Consider the following 22908-nt stretch of genomic DNA (forward strand, 5'->3'; position numbering starts at 1 on the left):
TATAATGATTTTGTCTCCTTAAAATCATATGAATCTCTTATTAATTTAACGATAGCTGCTGTCACTTTCTCAGTAATAATGACTCGCATGCTGTATGCATATATGAACGAGTGTATATGACACCCCTTTCATACTATGTACAGCCCCTCATGAAACTCCACTCATACTATGTACAGCCTCCCATACAGCGACATAGGATAAAAACATGTCTGGGCAAGTCTAAAAATCACAATGTATGATAGATACGTGTCTGGACATGTCTGAAGATCACATATTATGGTAGATGCGTGCCTGGACATGTCTAGAGACCTGCACAGCGAGCCCCTAATTGACAGTAAACAAATTGAGCGTAAAACAAAAAACGCAGAGTTTTAAAAACTTTATTGAGCAGATAAAAAACATGCAGAAAAGCGGCAATGTTACAACACATATATAAATACGGTTAGCTGGGTTGCAATATACAATACATTAATACTATCTACACATAATCAGTATTCACAAGCTTTACCAAGCAGATTGTAACATTGGCGATGTCCTTCTTTTAGGTAACAGACTACCATGTTTTATACCCATAGGTGTGGAGGAGTTGGTTAGGAGAGTGCGATTAAGTGCGACACTTACAGATGACTCATTCAAGAACCTCTCTAGTAGATGGCATATTTATGTTTGCCATGTTATGCAAAAATGCAGCCCAGCCTGGTGGGTTTTTGTTTTTTGGCAGTCTGTGGCTTTGCGTCGCATTGCGCACAAGATCCATCATGTTAGAACCATGAATAACATCACCCTTATAAATAAATTCACCTTTATCATTCCACGTTGTAACACTGGCATTTTGAGTCATCCTGCAACAGAAGTTCAGCATTTTTCTTAAAACGGGGATTGACGTGTTGCAATTTCAAGGACGGAATTATATTTATCAGCGGTTGTATTTGGCAGTTGTTGATGACCAGGATCAGATTGGTTATCAAGGTTTAAAGTCGCTAGCTCTTTAGTCTCCTGCTTGGCAAGAACCAAGTATCTTTGCATTAAATCGGTGTATCTTTTCATCTTTACATTATCCAGCAAGTCAGAGCTTTGTAAAATACCGTTAATTTCATCATCCATGAGTTGTATCACACTCTGCCTTACAGCGGCCGGTGGTGTAAAGACCTGACTTATCCTCTTGAGCTTGTGTTTTGGAACCAAGTACATTTTCTCCGCATGATCTATTATTTGTTAAAAAGCAAACTCGTTATTAACGTAATTGCAAACCCCAATAACTGTCCTATGAAACCACCCGTCTGATTCACTAAGCACTTCTTTTTCTTTATGGGTATTGTTTTATCACACAGCCTCCTTATATCTTTTTCTGATGTTCTTTTAGCGGAATTCATCCTTTTAGGATGTTTAAGGCGATCTCCCTTATGGCTGCTATTAAATCATCACTCGCATGGCGCAAAATAGATTTTCTGACAGAGGGTGTCGCTTTTACAAGCGTTTTTAAGAGAGCCCAATTACGGCGTAATCTCTCCAACATCTTGTCGCTGCTGTGTAAATGACCTAGAATGCGCGTAACCTTCTAAATCTCACTTTTTAAAACTATTCCTGTTCTGGATATACACAGCTGGCAATGCTGGTGGCAAGAACCCCGACCTTAAACGAAGTTGCTCTGGTGTAGTAGCCCTTAAATCTACTAGCAGGTGGTCATAAAGAAATGCATTTTCCCAGGATACATTTGTCTCGCTAATGTTAGAATTTGCAATTTATCACACGGATTACTAAATAGAACCATGTACTTGGTGCTTAAATTTATCGTCCTACTTTTTTTACCCTGACAAAATATGTTCTGCGCCAGATACAATATACTTAGATTTCTATGATGCATGTACTTGGTGAATGCCTTTTCAAGCTCGCCATTATCACTAGTGGAATCCATAAGATCATCAACAATAGTCAAATTTACCTTGTCGAGTGGGAATAACTCATCATCTACAAATTTATGCGGAAGGCCTTCAATAAACCTGATGTGTGGAAAGCATAGAGAAAGTTTGTCAAAGTTTTTGCCAACAAGCATAAAACCAAACAATATTATCGGGTTTGTGTGATAAATGTGTGTCAGTATTTTCTAACAGTTTTATTACAAAATAACTCTTTCCAGAGTTATACGGACCTGCAAAAATGCATGAAAAAGGGTGTTGTAGGCGGGTGTCCATGGCATTAAAATCCGAACGACCTTGTTGCAAAATCACGTGATGGCTGCCTTTCAAAAACAGGATCCAGGACCTTCTTTAAAAGAGCAACTAATTCACCTGAAAAAAGAATGGTGTAACTGTGTCATAATGGTTATAGAACCCGAAAGGTAGCGTGGTAAAATAGTCTTGCAGACACCTCTTTGTGTATACACACCTCTGCGTTTTGCGCAATCGTCTTGTTTCAATCTGCCACAACTTCTTATTTCTAACAAAACCTGGTTGCTCCACAGATATACATTTCTGACATTCAAGATCACGGTTTAGGATGTAATCCAGAACTTAATCCTTTAGGCTGTGAAAATGAATATCCCTAGCATTAGCAACGTTTAGTGTGATCCCCTTAACCTTTAATACCGTCTTACTGGTATTCAGTTTGTACCCGTAGATACAAATTCTGCGATGTATGTGTTATCTGGTATTTCGCTGGTTAATTCGCCCAAATAATCGCCTAAAGGGGGGAGCCCGTCACCTTCACGATGAACAAAAATGACAGAATCTGTGTCATGATAAAGACACCTATCCTGCAGTCTGTCCAGAAGGGAGTAGGTTGTTTTAAAACATGCAATAAAAATGTTTGCGTTTTTGTTGATTGTGTGGTGTCCTTTTGCGCATTTCCAAATGATCAATGCGGTTTCATCATTGATAAAATTTAGCTCAGAAACCTCATAGTATGGGAGAAAGACATAGCAAAAGAGCTCATTGGGGTTATTCACGATGCTGGTACAGGGTAAATTAGATCTCTGCGCAAACTTTCCCCATAACAAATTTAAGAATAGTTTAGCGATCTGTCTTTTCGCTGGGTTCACAGCGATATTTGCGGGGTCTAATTGTACACCTTCTTTTTCAAGAAATGTGTCGATGTATTCTTTTTGCTTATCAGATCCGTACACCAGCTCGGATAGCCCGATGCCTCCTGCTTGTCCCTGAGATGAAGCTCAATGTAAAAGGTGCACTTCATAGGTCTCCACGATCTTGTATCCCTTTTCCAAAGCTACCGCTAGCTCTATCGTACACCATGTACCTGTCAGAGAACGTTGTTCATTGCTATGCGTGCAGACATCCGTCAAGGAGTTTGCGGTGCAGGTGTTGCAAAGGGGGAACATCAATTTATTGTTCATTTTGACCGGCAGGAGTGGGAAAAACAAGTCTCTCAGTGGATAAACCGTAACCCTGGCAATGCCAAAGCAATTTTTTATGTAACCAAAATTGTCATAAATGATGTTGGGATGGCCTATCGGATATGTTTTTGTTTTGTTGACAAAGGGATACAGACTCGTGAAATCGTAGTAATGTATAGTTTCCCCTTCAGCCTGTTTGTGATAGAGCTTTATGGCGTTAGTCCTTCCGCCATAAAGAGCATCACGAGGATCTAGCAGGGTTGGGAACCGCATGTTAAGGAGGTATGCTTGAAGGCTAGAATCTTTCTCTACCATTTCATGCCGCTCATGTTCCCAAAGCACAAGCACTACGTAGCCACAGCTCTGTAGACAACGTTTTTTAATTAAAAATGTGTGGTACAACTGACCGTAGCTGGTGTTTGTAGCAGTATTGGTGTCATTTTCGTTATAGCAGACGGAGCACCCGTGGTAAAAGCACCCCTGAAATTCATACACTATGTGCACCCCATTAACTCTGGCATATCCATCTAGAAAATATCTGCCTACTTGTTTTTCACCTCCTCTCAAAGCGTGCTGAATGTCAATGTTTTCAGTGTGTGCAACATACATGAGCCACTGAATGGCCGGTGATGAGTAACGCCTTTTAGTTTTGTGGTAGTTGTCGGCTGGTAAAATGGCCTATGGTATTTTTGGGGAGGAACTTAAACCTGTACATAGCCATACATACAGATGCCAGAGTGATGAGCTGAAAAGGATCGATGCCTTGGGTAGTTACAACATCTCTCTTTTGTTGCTTACAGTATTTTGTCATCTTTTTTCTAGTCATCTCCATCACGCGCTCCCTGTAATGCTCACAGGCGTGTCTCAAAACATGGACTTCCTGCATACAGTACGATTTTAACTCGGTCTTAAAATCAAAAGTAGTGCATTTCTGTGTCTCATACCACTCCAAAAAAATCTTTTGTCACTAGGTATCATATTCAACCCAGTAATACTCAGACGGTAATGGCCCCACATATTTTAGATTTTCCTCAGTGTTGAAGAAATGGGGAAAATGACCCTTTGAACCCAAGAACCCTAACGCATCTGGTAACAGACTTAATCTCATCGGCAGAAAGTTAGGGGAATCTATAAACTTAATTTTAAGTCAGGCAGTGTCACACACAAGAGTCGCCCACCTTGAGTAATCATTTTTACGCGCAGCTTTTCATTAATCAACTCCTTAACAATAAAGTACCCGTCGTACCTGCCGGCATTAGGAGCTATCAAAGTGTACCCTGCAAATTTACCACTGGTAAAGAAGCTAACAAACTCCTGTGTACAGGTATTGCCCACAAACTCCTAGGAATTAGTACAACGTTGTGGCATAAATGTAATTGGGTACGTGCGTCCCGGTCTCCTGCATGCATTCAAAGTCATAGAAAACATATAGATCCGTCTCTTTCTTTACTTTATAAGGTTGCATATAGCAAAGATGATCAAATTTATACATGAGACCCCCACAAATGCTGCAACGCAAACCATTACACCTTCTTTTTCAGAATAATCTTACTGTATACGATGGATTTCAAAAGACGTTTCACCCCACCACGTCGATTTCTAATGACAATAACCACAGGTTTGAGCTGCTGTGAAGAGAGGATTTCAGCGTTACTCTGAAGAGCAGACCCATTGAGAAACGTCTCTTCGTTAAAGACCTCTTGCGACTGCTTTGTAGAATAAACAGTGTCTAAGGCGTGACCGCCTTCAAGTCTTAACTGAACAAAAAGACCAGGGTTAATATCTCTGAGGACTCTGTCCAGTAAAGACTGAATAGCAGCATGCATAGCTTCCAGAAAATCTACAAACGAATGTATACGCTCTAAATTGTTAAACCTAAAGTGATCGATATACTCAACACCGTTAAACATCTCTCGTTGTGAAACTGATGGTCTAGTATCACAGGGATGTCTACCGGTTGAAGAATATTGTCTGGTGATCGTAATATTGAGCAGGATGCTGGATGTACAGATATGTCTGGTGGCGCCCTCTGTGTACGGGATTGTGAGGTAGTATCGCCGTCTTCTAGAGGAGCATCATAACCATGTGTACCAATCTTGTGTGTGTACTCAGTCATTCAACTCTGCACCGCTAGGTAATTCTAAGGGATTGTCATAGTGTTGTTGGATGTTGCACTGTGTCTGGCGCTTTTGCTCTGTTAACCCTTCTGCGCTTCCTTGTGGCTAAAGATCTCTTATAGACAGACGTTTTCAGCTCTTTTTTTTTACAGACTTTGGCCTTTTTAAAAGGGGCTCTTTACGTTTAGACATTTCATTCAAACCACCACCGACCATATGTAGTCATAATGTACTACCAAGTCTTGTCAGCGCAGTCTGGAATGGAAACGATGTCTCTGGGGTTCTCAGCAACGGACTCTCCGGCCTTCTCAGAGATGTCTCGAAAATAGAAGCGATATTCTGCTTCAACTCAGACAATTGATTAATTTCATTCTTGTCTGGCATGGATAAACTTAATTCTGAGTGGGTATTTACTAAATAACTCAATTGGTTGCGCAAATTGGTTAAGTAGAGACATACACCAGACAGTACGCTTAATGTGTATAGGGACTCTCGCGGCCACTGTCCGTGGTTATGAGATAGTGACCACTCACTAAATGGTGTAGGTGTTATGTATGAATGAGTGTTTGGCAAAAGTTGATTGCGGCAAACCCGATTACAGTCTGAATTTATGACTTGTTGCTTACCGGTGTTGTCTCCATCGCCTATGCTTTTGTCCACTTCAGGTATCGTAGCTAGCATTATAGGGTTATTACTAGTGTTTTGCTTGTGGAACAATGATTGTGCAACAAAGGGTACCTTCACTGTACTAAGCGTAATACGTCACTTGTGGCGTGTAGCATTGTTTTTCCCGCGACGCATACTCTTGATAAAGGTGTAGATTCGTCGTGAGGGTGAGAAGGTGACTGTGCTGGGATGCTCTTTCTCATCGGCGTGTCCTTGTATGGATGTGTCAACGGGTGACGGTGATTTCCCTTTTCCTGTTATTACACCTAAAAGAGAGAGTCAGACTGTTTATAATTCATACATGATATAAACGCTGAAACATACTGTAGAACCAACACCTCTGGAAATAACAATTTACCTATGTGTAAAACTAAAGTGGATGCTGGTCTCTAATCCACGTGGATAACAACTCGGCCGCTTTTTATAACTTATATGTATAGCACAGACTAATTACAGTATATATACTTACAAGACTGGCTCGATGTGCTTGGACCGGGTGTTTCACAATTGTACGCTGCTGGGTTTTGGGTGTATGTTCTGTTTAAAACTGATCTTTCTTAATTTAGTAAATTTCCACTCTGCCAACACAATTTGAAATGTGTAAAATATATATTAAACTTATTTTTACTATTACCCACATTTTTTATTTATTTTAAACTACAATATGTGCTAGTACCTTTTTTAGCCTGGGAGTTGGCTGCTGTCATCTTTTTCCGTGCGTCCTGAGACTAACGGGCGTTTAGCGCTACCGGTGTCACGTTTATGCTAGATAAATTGCATAAAACTGTATAAAATCAGCAAATAATGTTAGATTTTTGCATACGTTTTGTTAGAGGTTTATGTATACTTATGAAAGTTACTTACAGTTGAGGAACGGTTCCAAAATAGCATCGGCGATACTAGTCTGCCCCTGTGTTACACTGCAATCTGCTGTTGCTAGGTGTTCTTCATCAATGGTGATTTCAAAAGCCTCAATTTAAGAAGAATACAGATTACCAACCATGTATAGTGTTTGTGTGTGTAAAAGCATATAACTGTAAATAAACTCTATTTACCTAGTTGAGAATCCGTCATTCCAGGAAACAAATCTTCTTCAAAACCACAGTGATTCAGTTGTGACATCTAAAAATGAATATTCTATAAAAAATAGGTTTACTACAGTGCACGCGTCATGAGTTAACTTTCAAATATTACTAAAAGTAAAACAATTAGCACGTGGGCGGATATTTGATAATACCACAGCAGATCACGAAATATAGAACAACTCTAAACGCTATGTTTCAATACATTTCTAGTGCAGGAAAAGAAAAAAAAAGTCAAATTTGAGTAAACTGTATAGTATCGGGTCACAGGCTGTCTCGCAAAATATAAATAACGAGATAATAAAATACATTTTCACGAATTTTCTAACCAATTTTTAAAACACTGAAAAACAAATCTAAAACAATAGCCGTAAAATGATACATAAAAAAATAAAATAAAATGCATGATAAAAACTACTTACATTTAAATGGATGGTCCGCCACAAGGTTGTGTGTAAACTTGACAAGTATCTTGTTAATCTGAAATAGATTACTGCTGGTTAATCTGTGCTGATCATAGACTGGGAGAGATGCCGCTTAAATAACTTGTAACAGGCGACACCCACTAGAGGGGATAGTGATCAAACATACACGCACCCCACTCCCCCTCCCACCAGAACTCTACACACGGTATTAATTTATCAATAGATTATGCCTCTATAGTGTAAAACTGTATATAAAAGCCGTGTTAGTATATAGGCTGTGATAGCTTACGCATAACACGCATAAGGGGTCTTCTTCACGGCACTCGATACAATCATGACACAGCAGTCTGAAAAATATTTGCAAAAGACATATTTGAATCCTAAAGCACCAGGATCTTTTGCTGGCTTGGAGAGTTTATACAGATCTGTTAAAGAGGACCTTTCATCGGTCCAAACATTGTGAACCAAGTATCATGACATATACAGCGGCGCCCAGGGATCTCACTGCACTTACTATTATCCCTAGGCGCCGCTCCATTCTCCCGCTATGCTCTCCGGTATGTTCGGGGACTTGGTTATAGTAGGCGGAATCTGCCCTTGTTCTGCTGGGCGTCTCTTTCTCCTAGGCTGTAGCGCTGGCTAATCGCAGCGCAGAGCTCACAGCCTGGGAGAAAAAAAAACCTCCCAGGCTGTGAGCTCTGCGCTGTGATTGGCCAGTTCTACAGCCTAGGAGAAGAAGACGCCCAGCAGAACAAGGGCAGACTCCGCCTACTATAACCAAGTCCCCTAAGTCTCCGCCTACTATAACCAAGTCCCCTAAGTCTCCGCCTACTATAACCAAGTCCCCGAACATACAGGGGGACATAACAGGAGAACGGAGCGGCGCCCAGGGATAATAGTAAGCGCAGTGAGATCCCTGGGCGCCGCTGTATATGTCATGATACTTAGTTCACAATGTTTGGACCGATGAAAGGTCCTCTTTAAAAAACACGGTATAAAGAGAGCGATATATCCGCGTGGTTAAACAACCAAGACGCGTACACGCTGCATAAACCCCCAAGAATTTTTTTGGTGAGAAGTAAGGTCTTAGTGGCGACCATCGACTCGCAATGGCAAAGCAACCTGTGTGATATGTCAAGCTACGCCAAAGAAAATGACGGTATAAAATATATTTTAACCATGATTGAAGTATTATCAAAATATGCGTGGTGTGTTCCCCTGAAAGATAAGACAGGTTCCTCTGTAGCGAAAGCCATTGAATTGATTTTAAAGAATGATCACCGTGTACCTAAAAAGCTACAGATTGATCAAGGTCGGGAATTTATGAACAACGCTATGAAGCGGTTTTGTAAAGAGCACATTATCCACCATTTCTTTACTACAAACATAGTGAAAGACGCTTTAGAAATTTTTAAATAGATGCAATACATTTCGCTATATAGATGTTCTAAATAATTTTTTATACAGCTTTAATCATACATACCACAATACAATCCTGTGCAGACCTGTTGACGTAACAAACAATTCTTTAACAATATGGAGGAACATTTATGGCAAATGCATGAGTCTTAAACCAGCGAGACCTACTTAAAAAATTGGAGACCATGTCATAATTAGTCAGTATAAAAGGACTTTCGCTAAAGGGTATGAACAGTCTTACATGGAGGAGATTTTCATAGTCTCGGGTGTTAACACAAGATTTCAAAAACCTATGTATAAACATCGTTGATTTGGGTAATGATCTTATAGGAGGCTCATTTTACAAAGAAGAGTTACAGAAAGTCTTTTAAAAACTGTTGAAATTACCGGTAGAAACGAGATAGTCACCCTAAAGTACCGTATATGCGACCCGACTATATCCCTGTATCCAATCATAATTTCGATACAATTTCAATAGCCATTCTAACAGACCAATCTCGACCTGTTAAAATCAGGTACGGTAAAACCATTGTGAGATTACATTTCAGACGATACAAGGGGGTGACACGCTAAAAATGCTGTCCCAGAGACTGTACAGCGATCCCAATGTGTATGCCCGGTACTACGTTAATCAGTCAGGTAACAGGTTAGAGGGATTCCGTGGTGATGAATACATGTACGGATCTGGCCTTGCTGGCTTGTTTAGAGGACTTTTCAGGAGGGGTATTGAGCTTGTGAAACCGCATGTAAAAACTGCGGCCAGAAATATCGCTAAAAACGCCGTCACGAGTATATCAGCTGTTGTGATGGATAAATTAAACCAACCCCCAAAAGATCAGAAAGTCTCAGGCCTTGTTTATGTTGTGAAAAAAACTGCTAAAAGAAAATCACGCTCAGGTTCATCGTTTCCTCCTGTGCCCAAGAATAAAACGCCACTGCATAAAAGACTGAGACGCCAGAAAGTTAGACGATCTGGAGAAGACATCTTTTAGTGAAATAACATGGCATTCATACACGACGGTTCTGTGGAATGTACCAAATCGGAGTTAGATATTTTTGATTTACCCCAGACGAGTATTGAGGGAAAAATAAATAAAAAACGCTCTTTGTAGAAGTCCAGCCCATAGCCGCCTTGGCCGACAATGCCCCGTTGGAGTTCTTCATTTCGGGCAGCGGCGAATATTATTAGGACCTGAACAACACACTCTTGTATATCAATTGCTGTATTGTGAAGTCGGATAATACCACTATTCCCGTGGATGCCTGTGTTGGATTGATTAATTATCCAATCGGCACGCTTTTTTGTCAGACGGACGTGACACTCGGCGACAGACTTGGTCAGATAATTTGTATAGTTACAGAGCATACATAGAGACTATTTTAAATTACAGCCCGCAAGCGATGTCGTCACAGTTTACGACTGGCCTGTTCTATAAAGACACAGCGGGTCATCATCATGAAAGAGCTCTTGGCGGTAAAAATTTGGGGGTTTAACAAAAGGGTTAGGGCTACAGCCCGGTCTAGGCATATAGAGCCTTTGGGGCTCATTTTTGGTGATATATTTAATCAACCAAAACTCATACTGAATGGACTGGACCTGAAAATTAAACTGACCAGAAATAAAGATGCTTTTTGCCTGATGTCTGCAGATGCGGAGCAGTTTAAAGTACAAATCTTACAAGCAGCTCTATATTTAAAGAGAGTACAGGTATCCCCGGCAGTCAGAATAGGCCACAGTCAGGCCCTTCTATCAGCTACCGCGAAATACACCATCGATAGAGCCTGTCTTAAGGTGTACAGCATACCATCTGGTACGAGAATTACAAATCAGGAGAATTCCTAAAAAAGTAATAGGTTTTGTTGAAAATTATGCCTTTAGCGGCTCATACAATCGTAATCCGCTATGCTTTAACCACTATTATGTGAATCAGGCATCAATGTACCTGGACGGCCAGCAGATACCCGCAAGGCCATTTCAACCGAATTTTGAGACTGACTCGGCAGTCAGGGAGTACGTGTCGCTTCTCCATATATCGGGAAAACAGAGAAGGGATAGTGGATTAGCCATAGACAGAGATGAATTTATGAACGGCTACACCAGATGAAGAACCAGGCAGACATTTTTCGCTCATTAAAACTGGGAATCTTAGAGCGGATGGGCGGTTTGCAGTGCCAACACCCCACACAGTAAATATGATAGTTTACTCTATAAATACAAATATAGTGGAAATTAATAATAGAAGTGAGATAGTGGGAGACTTAACTAAGCAGACCTGCAGATTTGAGAAATGAATAATGATCGCCCTGCAAGTTTGAAAAATGAATAATCTACAGCTTACGATTCTGGCTAAATCTGATCCGTATATGGGATGCCTATTCGCAGGGGTATTTCCGTGCGACTTTCTCCCGGATGAGCCTGTGCTACAGAGGCCTGCTGCATACATTGTGAACAGGGCAGTTACTGGGTGTTAATTATACTGTATGATAAGGACGCTAGATTCTTTGACTCTTATGGGTTATCACCAACTTTTAAAATGTATGTACCCTCTGTAGGGATTTGCTCTGGTAGGCAGGGTAAGCGAACGCAGTACAGAGGCAAGAACACGTTAGTAAAGCAAAAGTTCAGTGTTTATTCACACAAAAGGAAAACAAACACTGCAGAGTCCTGGTGTTAGTTCACACAGCACAAAGTCCACAAAACAAAGATGTCACCTGGCAGGCTGATTTATCCATGGCAGTCCACAGCAGGCTTTAGGGCGCCCGATTCCCAGCGTGTGGCTCTCCAGCACGGTACCAAACGTTTAGGTCCCAAAGCAGAGCCTGACAGATCTCCACTGTCAGATGGAGGACAAATTCCACCCAGCTGTGACTGCTGGCTGGGTTTTTATAGCCCAGCCCAAAACCCGGCCTGGAAACGTGGGGAACAGCCACCCACCCTGCTCTTTGGCTGCTACCAATAAGAACCGGCCCGGATCGACTTTACAGCCATACTAAGTAAAACGGAAGTGAGGAAGTGCGTCCAGGGAGGTCCGAGAACACATCAGTGTTCCGACTAACGAACTCCCTGGTCTCTTGAGCCTGTTTAGAGCAGAGGCTGTCAGCAATTTTTGTTGTGGCAACTGCTTCCCTTGCATCAGACAGAGGAGCCGGAACCTCTTCCCCAAGCAAGCCCGGCCGCAGGCTGTCTTCAGTACAGGTGTCCCTATCTTTCCAAGGTTTTAGTAAATTAACATTGCCTCCCTGGCTGATGTACCTTATAATTTACCTCTCCAATTTTTTCCCATACCTCGTAGGGATCCTGCCATCTAGCCAGGAACTTACTATCCATGGTCGGTACCAGAACCAAAACCCGATCACCCGGGTTAAAGTTCCGGACCCGAGCCTGCCGATTATAGATCCAACTCTGGGCTCGCTGAGCAGCCTCCATATGCTCCCTGACAAGGGGCAAAACGGTTTCTATCCGCTGTTGCATCTTGACAACATATTTCAGGTCACTTTCATGCGGAGTGAGTTGCTGTTCCCACGCATCTTTGGCTACGTCCAACAGACCAGGAGGATGTCTGCCATAAAGCAATTCGAAGGGCGAGAACCCAGTAGAAGCCTGGGGCACCTCTCGCACAGTGAATATGAGATAGGGCAGAAGAAGGTCCCAATCCTTCCCATCTTTAGACACCACCCTTTTTAACATGGTTTTTAGAGTTTTATTAAACCTTTCAATCAGACCGTCCGTTTGCGGATGGTATACTGACGTCCGTAACGGTCTGATATGCAGTAACTTACAGAGTTCCCTCATTACTTGGTCAGTCAGAACCTCTTTAGGTAGCCCCACTCAGGAGAACATCTCCATTAGCTCCTTAGATATAAGTTTCGCTGATGTATGTCGGGTACCTCCGGGTACCAAGTGGCATAATCAAGATGTGTTGGTGTCCCCTAGCGGACTTCAGTACTGGGCATACTAGGTCCATAGCGATTCGCTCAAACGGTACCGCGATGATCGTGAGAGGTACCAAGGGACTGCGTAAAAGGTGCTGGGGGCTAGTTGCCTGTCAGGTCGGACAAGACTTACAGAACTCGTCCACCTCCTTAAAACAAACTGGGCCAGTAAAACCGTTGTAGTATCCGGTCCTGTGTCTTCTGCATTCCCAGATGACCCCCGAGTACATGCTGGTGGGCTAACTAACATGAGTTTGCCTAGGGCACCACCAACTGTTCATCGGATTCACACAATACAACATACCCTGATGAACCACAAAACGGGGGAACACCGTCTCTGCCCCTGGTTGTTGTGGTTCACCATCTACCATTTAATTCATTTCCCCAGGCTCGGGATAGGGTTGGATCTCGGTGTTGTGCAGTACCGAAATTATCCCCGGAGACATTGAGGTCTGCCAGCAAGTCCTCCAGGTATCCCACCATTACACTTAGCAGGGTTGTCTCTTCCTCTTCCACCGAAGTGGCGGTCACCCCTACCACTCGCCCGTCGGACTCAGGTTCCCAGGGTTCTGGTTTCCCCCCTGAGCCGGGCCACTCTGCTAGGGTTACACCTGTCTCATGGGTATCAGTCACTCTCGGAACAGGCCACAGTGCCGGGAAGTCTCTGTCTATTAGAAGTTCATAGTGTAGACAGGTTGCTACAGCCACCTCATGGGTCCACCGGCCGGAAACCGTGGACAGAGACACCATAGCAGTAGGATAGTCTTTTAAGTCCCCATGTATACATATGACTCCGACTTTACGGCCAGTATACTCATAAAACCGTACCAGGGGAGCCCTTACCAGGGTCACCAGACTCCCTGAGTCCAACAGAGCCTCTGCTGGAGTGTCTCCCACCTCTACCTGGCACAGGTGATTCAGTAACTCCGGAGCACCCACTGCACACAGTTTCCTGGCATACAATGATTGACGGAAGCCATAGTTCGTGTCCATGGGTTCCCCATGATATGGACAGTCAGCTCGAACATGGCCAGCAGATTATTGGAGCGGGGTCCACAGGGGTTACATCCCGGGAGGGTTTGGTGGGCACCAGTCGCCGGTTCCAGGGTGGAGAGTTACAAGATTTGACTGCCCTCCTCCCAAAAGAACCCCCCTGTAAGTTCCAGGTCATCTCATAGCGCTCCACCAAGTCGACCATCTCAAACGCATTACCTGGAGAGAGCTGGCCAATCCATTGCTGGAGGGGGGGTGGCAAAGCCCTCCAGAACATATCTGCTAACCAGTCCAGCATAGCAGTGGGGCTCAGCACGTCAGTCTGTAGCCACTTTTGCAAAAGGTTGAGCAGGTTATAATATTGGGGTCTCACGGGCTGAGCCAGGTTGAACCCCCACTGATGCACCCGCTGGGCCCGGAACACCACATTCACCCCCAGTCTTGCCAAAGTCTCACCCTTTACCTTTGGGTAGTCGGCCACTTGATCGTCCGGCAAGTCGAAATACACCTGCTGAAACTCTGATGCCAGGAAAGGAGCGACGACCTCAGCCCACTGGTCCTGGGGCAGTGTTTCCCTGGTGGCCACTTTCTCATACATCACCAGGTAGGTTTCAATGTCATCTGTGGGAGTCATCTTAGGGATCGCTGCACAGACTGCTTTCGGGGCATCGTGGATGCTTGGGGTTGCTCCTGCTGTCTGCAAAGCCATCACGTGTTGTAGCAGCTACTGGTTGGTCTCTTGCTGCTGCTTGTTAGCCTCTCACTGGTGCAGGTTTGTCTCTCGCTGCTGCAAATTAGCCTCAAGCCTTTACAACAGCCTCCATTTTGTCGTGTGACACAGGTTTGAATTTAGCTGGTTTGAACTGACATACAACTGTGCCCAAAAATGCAAACCAAAAATATTTCGTCATTCACGCCAGCCTTACTGCGCTTGCCCGCTCCAAGCCACCAATTGTAGGTATTTGCTCTGGTAGGCAGGGTAAGCGAACACAGTACAGAGGCAAGAACATGTAGTAAAGCAAAAGTTCAGTGTTTATTCACACAAAAGGAAAATATTAAAACAAACACTTTGCAGAGTCCTGGTGTTAATTCACACAGCACAAAGATGTCACCTGGCAGGCTGATTTATCCACGGCAGTCCACATCAGGCTTTAGGCTGGGTTCAGACCTGAGCGTTTTACAGCGTGTTCCTACGCACTGTAAAACGCTCAACAGGCAAGAACCAATGATTCCCTATGGGATTGGTTCTCACCTGAGCGTTTTACAGCGCGTACGATCGTGCTGTAAAACGCCCGACGCCCCAAGAAGTACAGGAGCTTCTTTGGGGCGTCTTGTCGTGCGTTCCCGTACATAGACTTCAGCGTGAACGCGCGACAATGGCGTTTGCTTGTTGTAAACGCACATACAATCGCGCATAAAGAGCGCTCCATCCAGAACGCTCAGGTCTTAACCCAGCCTGAGGGCACCTGATATCCAGTGTGTGGCTCTCCAGCACAGTACCGAACATTAAGGTCCCAAAGCAAAGCCTGACAGATCTCCACTGTCAGATGGAGGACAAATTCCACCCAGCTGAGACTGTTGGCTGGATTTTTATAGCCCAGCCCAAAACCCGGCCTGGAAACGTGGGGAACAGCCACCCACCCTGCTCTTTGGCTGCTACCAATAAAAACCGGCCCGGATCGACTTTACAGCCATACTAAGTAAAACACTAGCATTAGCCGCTGCTGCTGACACACAAAATTACCGGTTCCTATCTCACCGAGACCAGGAATCTCGGCGACACGTACCTTCCGTCAATGACGGACCCTTACACCCTCCTACACTTCGTACCTTTATTCAATTTATAAAAAGGAATTGTGAGAGATATATCTATCAAAATAACCATTTACAAGACGTGAACAGCAGTGTTTGCGCTGAATACTGTATCTTTTTTTTTTATATGATCTGGCGCGGGGCGTCTCTTATAAGAATGTTTTATGTTTCTTTAATAGAAAAAGTGAGCATCATGATAAATTAGTTAAAATATTTATAAAAAATAAGCTAAGAGGTTTTAAAGCCAATTCTTTCTCATGGTGTATTGATCATCAAGTTTGCGGTGCTCATTGTTCCTTTTGAGACTTTATTATACTCTGCATCTTAATGGTCTCAATTTTTAGCAACAATTAGTCAAGCTCAATGTATTATCCACGCTTATTGTATTATCTGAGAATGGGAACCTGATTAGATGACTCTCTCAGCCAGTGTCCTTTTGTATGTACTGTTGTATAACACTAGTCAGACAGCTTAAAGGGGTTCTGCACTTTGTTTTACCTGATGATCTATCCTCTGGATTAATCATCAGCTTCTGATCGGCGGGGGTCCGACACCCGGGACCCCCGCCGATCAGCTGTTTGAGAAGGCAGCGGCGCTCCAGTAGCGCCGCGCCTTTTCACTGTTTACCGCCGGCCCACTGATGTCATGACTAGTATCAACTAGCGTGGGCGAGGCTAAGCTCTGTTCACTTAAATGGAGCTTAGCCGCGCCAACGCTAGTTGATACTAGTCGTGACGTCAGTGGGCCGGCAGTAAACAGTGAAAAGGCTGCGGCGCTACTGGAGCGCCGCTGCCTACTCACACAGCTGATCGTCGGGGGTCCCGGGTGTCGGACACCCGCCGATCAGAAGCTGATGATCTATCCAGAGGATAGATCAGTTAAAATAAAAAAGTGCAGACCCCCTTTAACAATAATTCAGAAGTCAAGAAACGTGAAACATTAGATCTGTATGTATTCTTTTTTCTGAATAACTTTGTAAAACTACAACATAAGCATAAACAAAACATATGTGTCAGTACATTAAACATAATACAGCCAGGGCCGTCTTTAACGCGGGGCAAAAGGGGCAGCTGCCCTAGGCCCAGTTGCTTCTGGGGGGGCCAAGGCAGCTGCCTCTTGAGCCCCGCTGGCCACTGCCCACAATGACATTGTAAAATATCTTGGCTCTGCCGGCTCTGTGTCCCGAAAACTACTAAAGGTAAAACTACTAAAACTACTAAAGGTCTAAAGGTCACCATACACATGATTTGTTGGCCGAGTGCTCGTCTCATACATATACGTTCTTGGCTCTGGAGAGAGGGAGAAAGTCAGTGTCAGAGGAGGCTTATCTTCCCACTAACAAACTACCGTAGCAAGCCGTCCGGCAGCGTAAAATCACTTACTTCGTCACGCGCCTGCTTCATTAACCACCTCCGGACCGCCTAACGCACGGATGCGTCCGGAAGGTGGTTGATTAATTCCTCCTGGACACATCCGTGCGTCATCTCGCGAGACGCAAGATTTTGGTCAGAGCCGGTCCGCGCATGCGCATCGCAGGCCGGCAAAAGTTAAAGGAGAATTTCGTCAGCAACCTGCCAGCCAATGATCGTCGCTGGCAGGTTGCTGATTTTTTAAAAATCTAATGAGAAGCCAGATAACAGATCATATTAGTAAATATGATCTGTTATATGGCTGCCCTGCTCCTCTGCTGGTCCTTTTCGTCGGCTGGATCCAGCAGAGGAGCAGGCTTCACAGTGAGTAGCACCAACACTTCACTTTAGCCCCAGATCACCCCCTGCACCCCAATTAACCCTTTGATCACCCCTTTGATCGCCCCTGTCAATCACTAGTGAAAGGAAAAAAGTGATCAGTGTAAACTGTCACTTTTTTTTCCCACTGGTATTGACTGTTAGGTTTTAGGGATAGTTTAGGCCCCTTGGTTAGGTAGTTTAGGGATCAGTTAGCGCCCAGCCCACCGCACCGCAGTCCCTTATTCGCTGATTAGCGTATCGGTAATCAGCATTTGTACTTTTATAGTATCTGTAAGTGATCAAAACTGATCACGGTCAGATCTATAATAGTATTAGTGTCACTTTAGTTCGCCCTCAACCCAAAACGCAGTGTTTGCCTGATCAGGCCTGATCGGTCGCCCACACGTGCGTTCACCCACACCTGCCCCACCGCAGTGACAAAAAATTATTATTTTTTTGATCACTGCACATTCACTTTACACGCGCTGCGGCGATAAAAAAATCTGTTTTGATATTTTTTATCAACCGCAGCAGCCTCCGGTACTTCGCTAGCCTCCCATTTGTAAGACAGGCTTGCTTTTTTTCTTGGGTAGTCTCAGGGAATACCCCTAAATTTAGTTGCCCAAATGTCAAACAGGGGGTATTCTTCTGAAGAGGCCTACAGGCTTCTGACCCAGTCGGATGAGGAACGGGAACCCTCATCTGATGAATCTAGCGGGTCAGAATATGAACCTGTAGAAAGCAGTGGCTCTCTGACCCAAAGTTCGGACGAGGAGGCTGAGGTCCCTGATAGCACCAGGCGTACCCGGCCCCGTGTCGCTAGACCACAGGTTGCGCAGGATCCGCTTCAAGAGCAGCAGAGTGGGGCTGGCGCTGTCGGATTACGTGGTGAGGCATACACCAGCAGCCCAGCCCTCCCTGGACCTAGTACCAGCACTGCCGTACAACATGGTGAAGTGGCGAGCACCAGAAGGGCAGTTGAAGCTGGTACGGTGGCACGTGCAGTAGTTACCCCGTCGCAGCCACCGCAAAGACGGGCCCGTAGAGCCCCTAGAATCCCTGAGGTGCTGGCAAACCCTGATTGGCAGTCCCCAACTTCAGCCGCACCTGCAGTTCCCCCTTTCACCGCCCAGTCTGGAGTTCGGGTTGAGACAGCTCAGCTCAGATGGGATTTTTTGAGCTGTTCTTGACTGCGGAGCTCTTAGACTTAGTTGTGGCAGAAACAAATCGGTATGCCACACAATTTATAACCGCCAACCCGGGAAGCTTTTATGCCCAGCCTTTCCGGTGGAAACCAGTCCAAGTTTCCGAAATTAAAATTTTTCTGGGCCTTCTCCTCAACATGGGTCTAACTAAAAAGCATGAATTGCGGTCATATTGGTCCACGAACCCAATTCATCACATGCCCATGTTCTCTGCTGCTATGTCCAGGACACGATTTGAGACCATCCTGCGTTTCCTGCACTTTAGCGACAACACCGCCTCCCGTCCCAGAGGCCACCCAGCTTTTGACCGGCTCCACAAAATTCGGCTCCTCATAGACCATTTCAACCAGAAATTTGCAGATTTGTATACCCCAGAGCAAAACATCTGCATAGACGAGTCCCTAATACATTTTACCGGGTGCCTTGGCTTCAAACAATACATCCCAAGCAAGCGCGCCCGGTATGGGGTCAAATTGTATAAGCTCTGTGAAAGGGCCACAGGCTATACCCACAAATTTCGTGTCTATGAGGGAAAAGATCAGACCCTGGAGCCGGTCGGTTGCCCTGACTACCTGGGGAGCAGTGGGAAGACAGTCTGGGACTTGGTGTCACCCTTATTCGGCAAGGGGTACCATCTTTATGTGGACAATTTCTACACAAGTGTGGCCCTCTTTAGGCATTTGTTTCTAGAACAGATTGGCGCCTGTGGCACCGCGCAAACTAGTCACGCGGGCTTCCCCCAACGGCTCGTTACCACCCGTCTTGCAAGGGGGGAGAGGGCTGCCTTGTGTAACGAAGAACTGTTCGCGGTGAAATGGAGAGACAAGCGTGACGTTTACATGCTCTCCTCCATTCACGCAGACAAGACAATCCAAATTGAGCGAGCAACCCGTGTCATTGAAAAGCCCCTCTCAGTCCACGACTATAACCTTCACATGGGAGGGGTGGACTTCAATGACCAAATGTTGTCTCCGTATTTAGTGTCCCGCAGAACCAGACGCTGGTATAAGAAGGTGTCTGTATATTTGATTCAATTGGCTCTGTATAATAGTTTTGTTCTCTACAGTAAGGCTGGGAGAACAGGATCCTTCCTCAAATTTCAGGAAGAGATCATCGAGAACCTCCTGTACCCAGGAGGTTCCGTGGCCCCATCCACCAGTGTAGTTAGCCGTCTACACGAGCGACATTTCCCCAATGTCGTTGCCGATACCTCAACCCAACCGTCACCCCGAAAAAGATGTTGTGTCTGTAGCAGGAGTGGAATAAGGCGTGACACCCGCTATTTCTGTCCTGACTGTCCTGACCACCCTGCCCTATGCTTAGGGGAGTGTTTCCGGAAGTACCACACACAGGTACACCTAGCATAGGGATCACATCTCACCAGGACAGGCACACAGGGCTATTAGGGCCCATTCACATACAGCTGCTGCAAACCTCTCCTTTCACCTGGGACAAAGTGCATAACGCACTTCGCCACATCTTTGGGCGATTTGCGCTTTGCACATTGACCCATGGGGAAGGAGAGGTTTGTTCTATAAAGGTAAAAAAAAAAAAAAAAAAACACCAGTAAGCAAAAAGGTTAATGTTTAGTTCAAAAAGTTAAAGTTTATATGTTCTGTTCCAAAGTTAATAAAATTATTGCGTTGCGGCCTGGTTTTTTCTTTTTTTTTTTACCTTCCTGGTGGACCAACCGATCGACTAGCTACAGCACTGATGTGCATTCTGACAGAAGCATTGCGCTGCTGTCAGATTACACGCAAGTCGGTGTATGCGGCGCTGCAAGACGAGATTTCTCCTCTGCAGTAAAAGATACGTTTGCCAAGGCATATGAGCTGAGGAGGAGGTGGTGTTCCTATGCTTTGGCAAACACTTTGTATATAAAAAAAAATTAAAAAAATCCCGGCAATGATTTATTCATCCACATCGATTGATGTGAATGGAGAAATCTGGTTTGCCAGGGCATACGAGCTAAGTGGGTATGTATGTTGGGCGGAGCTCCTATGTCCTGGCAGACGCCTTTCCCCTCCTTTTTTTTTTGGCAGAGATTTTTTCATCCACATTGATCGATGCGAATGAAGAAATCTGTGCCGTTCATTTTTTTCTTTCAGCCCAGAGGCTGAACGGAAAAAAAAAATCTCATTACCTGTATGCTCAATATAAGGAGACTAGCAGAAACTCCTAATGCTGGCCATACATGTAATGATTGCGGAGACCCTCAAATGCCAGGGCAGTACAAACACCCCACAAATGACCCCATTTTGGAAAGAAGACACCCCAAGGTATTCGCTGAGGGGCATATTGAGTCCATGAAAGATTGAAATTTTTGTCCCAAGTTAGTGGAAAGTGAGACTTTGTGAGAAAAAAACAAAAATCAATTTCCGCTAACTTATGCCCCAAATTTTTTTTTTGATGAACTCGCCAGGCCCCTCATTGAATACCTTGGGGTGTCTTCTTTCCAAAGTGGGGTCACATGTGGGGTATTTATACTGCCCTGGCTTTTTAGGGGCCCTAAAGCGTGAGAAGAAGTCTGGGATCCAAATGTCTAAAAGTGCCCCCCTAAAAGGAATTTGGGCACCTTTGCGCATCTTGACTGCAAAAAAGTGTCACACATGTGGTATCGCCGTACTCAGGAGAAGTTGGGGAATGTGTTTTGGGGTGTCATTTTACATATACCCATGCTGGGTGAGATAAATATCTTGGTCAAATGCCAACTTTGTATATAAAAATGGGAAAAGTTGTCTTTTGCCAAGATATTTCTCTCACCCAGCATGGGTATATGTAAAATGACCCCCCAAAACACATTGCCCAACTTCTCCTGAGTACGGCGATACCACATGTGTGACACTTTATTGCAGCCTAGGTGGGCAAAGGGGCACACATTCCAAAGAGCACCTTTCGGATTTCGCAGGCCATTTTTTACACATTTTGATTGCAAAGTACTTCTCACACATATGGGCCCCTAAATTGCCAGGGCAGTATAACTACACCACAAGTGACCCCATTTTGGAAAGGAGACACCCGAAGGTGTTCCGTGAGGGGCATGGCGAGTTCCTAGAAATTTTTATTTTTTGTCGCAAGTTAGTGGAATATGAGACTTTGTAAGGAAAAAATAAAAAATAAAAAATCATAATTTTCCGCTAACTTGTGACAAAAAATATAAAATTCTAGGAACTCGCCATGCCCCTCACGGAATACCTTGGGGTGTCTTCTTTCCAAAATGGGGTCACTTGTGGCGTAGTTATACTGCCCTGGCAATTTAGGGGCCCAAATGTGTGAAAAGTACTTTGCAATCAAAATGTGTAAAAAATGGCCTGAGAAATCCGAAAGGTGCACTTTGGAATATGTGCCCCTTTGCCCACCTTGGCTGCAAAAAAGTGTCACACATGTGGTATCGCCGTACTCAGGAGAAGTTGGGGAATGTGTTTTGGGGTGTCATTTTACATATACCCATGCTGGGTGAGATAAATATCTTGGTCAAATGCCAACTTTGTATAAAAAAATTTGAAAAGTTGTCTTTTGCCAAGATATTTCTCTCACCCAGCATGGGTATATGTAAAATGACACCCCAAAACACATTCCCCAACTTCTCCTGAGTACGGCGATACCAGATGTGTGACACTTTTTTGCAGCCTAGGTGGGCAAAGGGACCCACATTCCAAAGTGCACCTTTCGGATTTCACCGGTTATTTTTTACAGATTTTGATTGCAAACTACTTCTCACACATATGGGCCCCTAAATTGCCAGGGCAGTATAACTACGCCACAAGTGACCCCATTTTGGAAAGAAGATACCCCAAGGTATTTTGTGATGGGCATAGTGAGTTCATGGAAGTTTTTATTTTTTGTCACAAGTTAGTGGAATATGAGACTTTGTAAGAAAAAAAAATAAAAAATCATCATTTTCTGCTAACTTGGGACAAAAAATAAAAAGTTCTATGAATTCACTATGCCCATCAGCGAATACCTTAGGGTGTCTACTTTCCGAAATGGGGTCATTTGTGGGGGTTTTCTACTGTCTCGGCATTGTAGAACCTCAGGAAACATGACAGGTGCTCAGAAAGTCAGAGCTGCTTCAAAAAGCGGAAATTCACATTTTTGTACCATAGTTTGTAAACGCTATAACTTTTACCCAAACCATTTTTTTTTGCCCAAACATTTTTTTTTTTATCAAAGACAT

General features: G+C 44.2%; 1 long non-coding RNA gene across 1 annotated transcript; it reads right to left on the reverse strand.

Moving 5' to 3' along the window:
* Positions 1-477: 477 nt before the first annotated feature.
* LOC122933196 lies at positions 478-3129 on the reverse strand. Its single transcript, XR_006388391.1, has 4 exons — positions 2386-3129; positions 2150-2288; positions 1943-2000; positions 478-1205 (listed from the first exon to the last, which is right to left on the reverse strand). It is a non-coding gene; the product is annotated as an uncharacterized LOC122933196 (long non-coding RNA).
* Positions 3130-22908: the final 19779 nt, after the last annotated feature.

Source organism: Bufo gargarizans, chromosome 1, assembly GCF_014858855.1.
Source record: "Bufo gargarizans isolate SCDJY-AF-19 chromosome 1, ASM1485885v1, whole genome shotgun sequence".
Classification (NCBI taxonomy): Eukaryota; Metazoa; Chordata; class Amphibia; order Anura; family Bufonidae; genus Bufo; species Bufo gargarizans.